The sequence below is a fragment of the Rutidosis leptorrhynchoides genome, chromosome 3 (assembly GCF_046630445.1).
Source record: "Rutidosis leptorrhynchoides isolate AG116_Rl617_1_P2 chromosome 3, CSIRO_AGI_Rlap_v1, whole genome shotgun sequence".
Taxonomy (NCBI): domain Eukaryota; kingdom Viridiplantae; phylum Streptophyta; class Magnoliopsida; order Asterales; family Asteraceae; genus Rutidosis; species Rutidosis leptorrhynchoides.
The window spans coordinates 230,048,722-230,056,281 of record NC_092335.1 but is presented as its reverse complement, the minus strand read 5'-3'; the positions used below and the strand labels follow the sequence as shown (position 1 = coordinate 230,056,281).

The window sequence follows — 7,560 nt, the reverse complement described above, 5'->3', positions numbered from 1 at the left end:
TTAGTAGTCTTATTTTTACATATGTAGTTCATTGTTAATTTACTTAATGATATGTTTACTTATCATAATATCATGTTAACTATATATATATATATATATATATCCATATATATGTCATCATATAATTTTTACAAGTTTTAACGTTCGTGAATCGCCGGTCAACTTGGGTGGTCAATTGTCTATATGAAACCTATTTCAATTAATCAAGTCCTAACAAGTTTGATTGCTTAAAATGTTGGAAACATTTAATCATGTAAATATCAATTTCATTTAATATATAAAAACATGGAAAAGTTCGGGTCACTACAGTACCTACCCGTTAAATAAATTTCGTCCCGAAATTTTAAGCTGTTGAAAGTGTTGACGAATCTTCTGGAAATAGATGCGGGTATTTCTTTTTCATCTGATCTTCACGCTCCCAAGTGAACTCGGGTCCTCTACGAGCATTCCATCGAACCTTAACAATCGGAATCTTGTTTTGTTTAAGTCTCTTAACCCCACGATCCATTATTTCGACGGGTTCTTCAATGAATTGAAGTTTTTCATTGATTTGGATTTCGTCCAACGGAATAGTGAGATCTTCTTTAGCAAAACATTTCTTCAAATTCGAGACGTGGAAAGTGTTATGTACATTCGCAAGTTGTTGAGGTAACTCAAGTCGGTAAGCTACTGGTCCAACACGATCAATAATCTTGAATGGTCCAATATACCTTGGATTTAATTTCCCCCGTTTACCAAATCGAACAACACCTTTCCAAGGTGCAACCTTAAGCATGACCATTTCTCCAATTTCAAATTCTATGTCTTTTCTTTTAATGTCGGCGTAGCTCTTTTGTCGACTTTGGGCGGTTTTCAACCGTTGTTGAATTTGGATGATCTTCTCGGTAGTTTCTTGTATTATCTCCGGACTCGTAATCTGTCTATCCCCTACTTCACTCCAACAAATCGGAGACCTGCACTTTCTACCATAAAGTGCTTCAAACGGCGACATCTCAATGCATGAATGATAGCTGTTGTTGTAGGAAAATTCTGCTAACGGTAGATGTCGATCCCAACTGTTTCCGAAATCAATAACACATGCTCGTAGCATGTATTCAAGCGTTTGTATCGTCCTTTCACTCTGCCCATCAGTTTGTGGATGATAGGCAGTACTCATGTCTAGACGAGTTCCTAATGCTTGCTGTAATGTCTGCCAGAATCTTGAAATAAATCTGCCATCCATATCAGAGATAATAGAGATTGGTATTCCATGTCTGGAGACGACTTCCTTCAAATACAGTCGTGCTAACTTCTCCATCTTGTCATCTTCTCTTATTGGCAGAAAGTGTGCTGACTTGGTAAGACGATCAACTATTACCCAAATAGTATCATAACCACTTGCAGTCCTTGGCAATTTAGTAATAAAATCCATGGTAATGTTTTCCCATTTCCATTCTGGGATTTCAGGTTGTTGTAGTAGACCTGATGGTTTCTGATGTTCAGCTTTGACCTTAGAACACGTCAAACATTCTCCTACATATTTAGAAATATCGGCTTTCATACCTGGCCACCAAAAATGTTTCTTAAGATCCTTGTACATCTTCCCCGTTCCAGGATGTATTGAGTATCTGGTTTTATGAGCTTCTCTAAGTACCATTTCTCTCATATCTCCAAATTTTAGTACCCAAATTCTTTCAGCCCTATACCGGGTTTCGTCTTCCCGAATATTAAGATGCTTCTCTGATCCTTTGGGTATTTCATCCTTTAAATTTCCCTCTTTTAAAACTCCTTGTTGCGCCTCCTTTATTTGAGTAGTAAGGTTAGTGTGAATCATTATATTCATAGATTTTACTCGAATGGGTTCTCTATCCTTTCTGCTCAAGGCGTCGGCTACCACATTTACCTTCTCCGGGTGGTAACGAATCTCAAAGTCGTAATCATTCAACAATTCAATCCACCTACGCTGCCTCATATTCAGTTGTTTCTGATTAAATATGTGTTGAAGACTTTTGTGGTCGGTATATATAATACTTTTGACCCCATATAAGTAGTGCCTCCAAGTCTTTAATGCAAAAACAACCGCGCCTAATTCCAAATCATGCATCGTATAATTTTGATCGTGAATCTTCAATTGTCTAGACGCATAAGCAATCGCCTTCTCTTGTTCATCCTTCCATTCAAATTTCTTCCCTTTATGCGTTAATGCAGTCAAGGGTTTTGCTATTTTGGAGAAATCTTGGATGAATCTTCTGTAGTAACCAGCCAAACCTAAAAATTGACGTATATGCTTCGGAGTTTTTGGGGTTTCCCACTTTTCAACGGTTTCGATCTTTGCTGGGTCCACCTGGATACCTTCTTTGTTCACTATGTAACTGAGGAATTGAACTTCTTCCAACCAAAATACACACTTTGAAAACTTAGCGTACAGTTTTTCTTTCCTCAATACTTCTAGCACTTTTCTCAAATGTTCTTCGTGCTCTTGATCATTCTTTGAGTAAATAAGTATGTCATCGATGAAAACAATGACAAACTTATCAAGATATGGCCCACACACTCGGTTCATATGGTCCATGAACACAGCTGGTGCGTTAGTCAATCCAAACAGCATAACCATAAACTCGTAATGACCTTAACGCGTCCTAAAAGTAGTTTTTGGAATATCATCCTCCTTTACTCGCATTTGATGATATCCAGAACGTAAATCGATCTTCGAATAAATCGACGAGCCTTGTAGTTGATCAAATAAGTCGTCAATTCTCGGCAGTGGATAACGGTTTTTGATGGTAAGTTTGTTCAACTCTCTGTAGTCAATACACAACCTAAATGTACCATCCTTCTTCTTTACAAACAAAATAGGAGCTCTCCATGGTGATGTGCTTGGTCGAATGAAACCACGTTCTAATAGTTCTTGCAGTTGGCTTTGCAGTTCTTTCATCTAGCTGGGTGCGAGTCTATAAGGAGCACGAGCTATTGGTGCAGCTCCTGGTATAAGATCTATTTGAAATTCAGCAGATCGATGTGGAGGTAGTCCCGGTAATTCTTTCAGAAATACATCGGGAAATTCTTTTGCGACGGGAACATCATTGATGCTCTTTTCTTCAGTTTGTACTTTCTCGACGTGTGCTAGAACAGCATAGCAACCTTTTCTTATTAGTTTTTGTGCCTTCAAATTACTAATAAGATGTAGCTTCGTGTTGCCCTTTTCTCCGTACACCATTAAGGGTTCTCCTTCTTCTCGTACAATGCGAATTGCATTTTTATAACATACGATCTCTGCTTTCACCTTCTTCAACCAGTCCATGCCAACTATTACATCAAAACTCCCTAACTCTACGGGTATCAAATCAATCTTAAATATTTCGCTACCCAGTTTAATTTCTCGATTCCGGCATATATAATCTGCTGAAATTAATTTACCGTTTGCTAATTCGAGTAAAAATTTACTATCCAACAGCGTCAATGGACAACTTAATTTAGCACAAAAATCTCTACTCTTATAGCTTCTATCCGCACCCGAATCAAATAAAACGTAAGCAGATTTATTGTCAATAAGAAACGTACCCGTAACAAGTTCCGAGTCTTCCTGTGCCTCTGCCGCATTAATATTGAAAACTCTTCCACGGCCTTGTCCATTCGTGTTCTCCTGGTTCGGGAAATTTCTAATAATGTGGCCTGGTTTTCCACATTTATAACAAACTACATTGGCATAACTTGCTCCGACACTACTTGCTCCGCCATTACTCGTTCTGACACCATTTGTTCCTTTCGTTCTGTTAACCCCTGGTCCGTAGACCTCACACTTCACCGCTCTATGACCATTTCTTTTACACTTGTTGCAAAATTTGGTGCAGAACCCCGAGTGATACTTTTCACACATTTGGCATAGTTGCTTCTGATTATTATTGTTGTTGCGATTGTTATTTTTGTTGGGATGATTGTTGTAGTTGCTATTGTTGTTGTTGTTGTTGTTGTTGTTGTTGTTGTTGTTGTTGTTGTTGTTGTTGTTGTTGTTGTTGTTGTTTTTGTTGTTGTTGTTGTTGTTGTTGTTGTTGTTGTTGGGCCATTTGTTGTAGTTGCGATTGATGTTTCGATTGTTGGGATAGTTGTTGCGATTATTGTTGTAATTGCTGCTGTTGTTGTATTAGTGATTCTTATCACCGTTTTCCTCCCACTTTCTTTTGACTTGCTTCACATTGGCCTCTTCAGCCACCTGTTCTTTAATTCTTTCCTCAATCTGGTTCACTAGTTTGTGAGCCATTCTACATGCCTGTTGTATGTTGACGGGCTCGTGTGAACTTATATCTTCTTGAATTCTTTCCGGTAATCCATTCACAAACGCGCCGATCTTCTCTTCCTCATCTTCGAACGCTCTCGGACACAATAGGCACAATTCTGTGAATCGTCTTTCGTACGTGGTAATATCAAATCCTTGGGTTCGTAACCCTCTAAGTTCTGTCATGAGCTTATTGACCTCGGTTCTGGGACGGTACTTCTCGTTCATCAAGTGCTTGAATGCTGACCACAGTAGTGCTTAAGCATCATCTTGTCCCACTTGCTCTAGATAGGTATTCCACCATGTTAACGCAGTACCTGTGATGGTATGCGTAGCATACTTTACTTTTTCCTCTTCAGTACACTTAATTATGGCAAACACCGATTCGACCTTCTCGGTCCACCGTTTTAATCCAATCGGTCCTTCGGTTCCATCAAATTTCAAAGGTTTGCAGGCAGTGAATTCTTTGTAGGTGCATCCTACACGATTTCTTGCGCCGTTAGCTGCATTGCTAGATTCGGAGTTATTGTTGGTATGTAGCGCAGCCTGTACTGCGGCTATGTTTGAAGCAAGAAAGGCACGAAATTCCTCTTCGCTCATATTCAAGGTGTGTCGAGTAGTCGGTGCCATTTCCTTCAAAATAGTCAAATGAAACGAGTTAATCATATAGAATATCAAGAGTAGTCAATAGTATTTTGTAGCGTAATATGAACTTTTTTATAAAAGCTCTTTCTTCATATTAGCGTTTTATACTCTTTAATTCGGGTAGTACCTACCCGTTAAGTTCATACTTAGTAGCTGACATACCATTTCAACTACTACAATTCTATATGAAAAACTAATCACAAAAATAAAAAAAAAAAAATATCATATTCAAACCTTTATACAATAACTTGCAAACTTACAATACCGCTTTTTTTTACATATAGCATGAAATATAGCACATAAAACTTTGATACAAAGTAGTTGCGAAGATAATTCTAGTTAATAAATAAGGCGTTCAACAAAGGCAATAAAGACACGTAATTCATACGTCCAGAAACAAGTCATGCATTCTGGTTTTACTAATACCACTTCTCATCCTTAGTTTTATGGAACATAACCGTTGTGACCGATAGTAAGACAATGTGTTGTAACGTCATCAAAAGGATGAAGGTTACGTAATGATCAACAGTCTCGTAATAACCTAAAAACCTCATTTCTTACCCCAATTACCGACTCCGTCACTTGTGGGAACGTTTTGTTTAATAGTTGTAGCCCGATGTTCTTGTTCTCACTTTGGTGAGAAGCGAACATTACTAACCCGTAAGCATAACATGCTTCTTTATGTTGCATGTTAGCCGCTTTTTCTAAATCACGAAGTCCTATATTCGGATATATTGAGTCAAAATAATTTCTTAACCCGTTGCGTAAAATAGCATTTGGGTTCCCCGCAATATATGCGTCAAGGTAAACACATCGTAATTTATGGATTTCCCAATGTGATATCCCCCATCTTTCGAACGAAAGCCTTTTATAAATCAAGGCATTCTTGGAACGTTCTTCGAATGTCTTACATACTGATCTCGCCTTAAATAGTTGTGCCGAGGAATTCTGACCGACACTAGACAAGATTTCATCAATCATGTCTCCGGGTAGGTCTCTTAAAATATTGGGTTGTCTATCCATTTTGTGTTTTTATACTGTAAAATAGACAAGAGTTAGATTCATAAAAAAATACTTATTAATACAAGCAATTTTTACATATATCATAAAGCATAAGCACACTATATTACATATATTACACCACACGAATACAACTATCTTATTCCGACTCGCTCGTTTTTTCTTCTTCGGTTTTGGTTCGTTTTGCCAAGTTTCTAGGGATATATGATGTTCCCCTAATACGAGCCATTGTTTTCCACATTGGTTTAGAAAAACCTGGTGGTTTAGAGGTTCCCGGGTTATTGTCACAACTTAAGAAATACGGGTGTTGACGATACATATAAAGTTCATCGTGTTTGGAATCAAATTTCTCTATTTTTATGCCCTTTCCCTTATTGTTCTCTTTTGCCTTATTAAATTGTGTTGGGGTAATTTCTATAACATCATCGGAATCCTTGTCGGGATCCGATTCATCGGAGAATTGGTAATCCTCCCAATACTTTGCTTCCTTGGCGGAAACACCATTGACCATAATTAACTTTAGTCGGTTGGTTGAGGATTTTCTTCTACTTAACCGTTTTATTATTTCGCCCACTGGTTCTATTTCTTCTTCCGGTTCCGATTCTTCTTCCGGTTCCGACTCTTCTTCCGGTTCCGACTCTTCTTCCGGTTCCGACTCTTCTTCCGGTTCCTCTTCGGGAACTTGTGAATCAGTCCACGAATCATTCCAATTTACATTTGACTCTTTATTATTATTAGGTGAGTCAATGGGACTTGTTCTAGAGGTAGACATCTATCACATAATATCAAACACGTTAAGAGATTAATATATCACATAATATTCACATGTTAAAAATATATAGTTTAAAACAAAAATGTTAATCCATCATTTTTAAAGAAAACACGGTCGAAGTCTTCATAATGGAACCACCAGCTGCTATGTCGATGTCTTTTCGTGTAGTAATGTCGCATCCTTGGTAGAATATTTGTACTATTTGATAAGTGTCTAAGCCTTGTTGAGGACATCCTCTCAACAACTTTCTGAATCTTGTCCACGCCTCATATAGAGTTTCATTTGGCTTATGTTCGAACGTAACAATTTCTCCTTGAAGTCTCACGGCTTTAGATGCTGGAAAGAATCTTTTAAGAAATTTTTCAACTAAAACATCCCATGTATCAATCGCCCCTTCAGGTAACGATTCTAACCAATCTTTGGCTTCTCCCTATAAAGTCCAGGGAAATAACATGAGATAGATCTGTTCATCCTCAACTTCTCTGATTTTAAATAGAGTAGAAATCCTATTAAAGGTATGAAGATGTTCGTTTGAATCTGAAATGTCCCGTTCATATTGATTATAAACGTTCCATATTAATTGATTTCGTTGCGAGGTTTTGACCTCTATATGTGACGTTTTTCAAAGACTGCATTCATTTTTAAAACAACCATAACCTTTATTTTATCAATAAAGGTTTCAAAAGCATTACGTAGATTATCAAATAATGATAATCTAAAATATACTGTTTACACACGACCATTACATAATGGTTTACAATAGAAATATATTACATCTACATGTGTTTCTTGAATGCAGTTTTTACATAATATCTTACAAACATGGACTCCAAATCTTGTCCTTATTTTAGTATGCAACAGCGGAAGCTTT

At 37.4% G+C, this 7,560-nt stretch overlaps 1 non-coding gene across 1 annotated transcript; it reads left to right on the top strand.

Moving 5' to 3' along the window:
- The first annotated feature begins 6,904 nt into the window (after positions 1–6,904).
- LOC139903357 (small nucleolar RNA R71) lies at positions 6,905–7,011 on the top strand. The gene has a single exon (XR_011778182.1). It is a non-coding gene; the product is annotated as a small nucleolar RNA R71 (small nucleolar RNA).
- Positions 7,012–7,560: the final 549 nt, after the last annotated feature.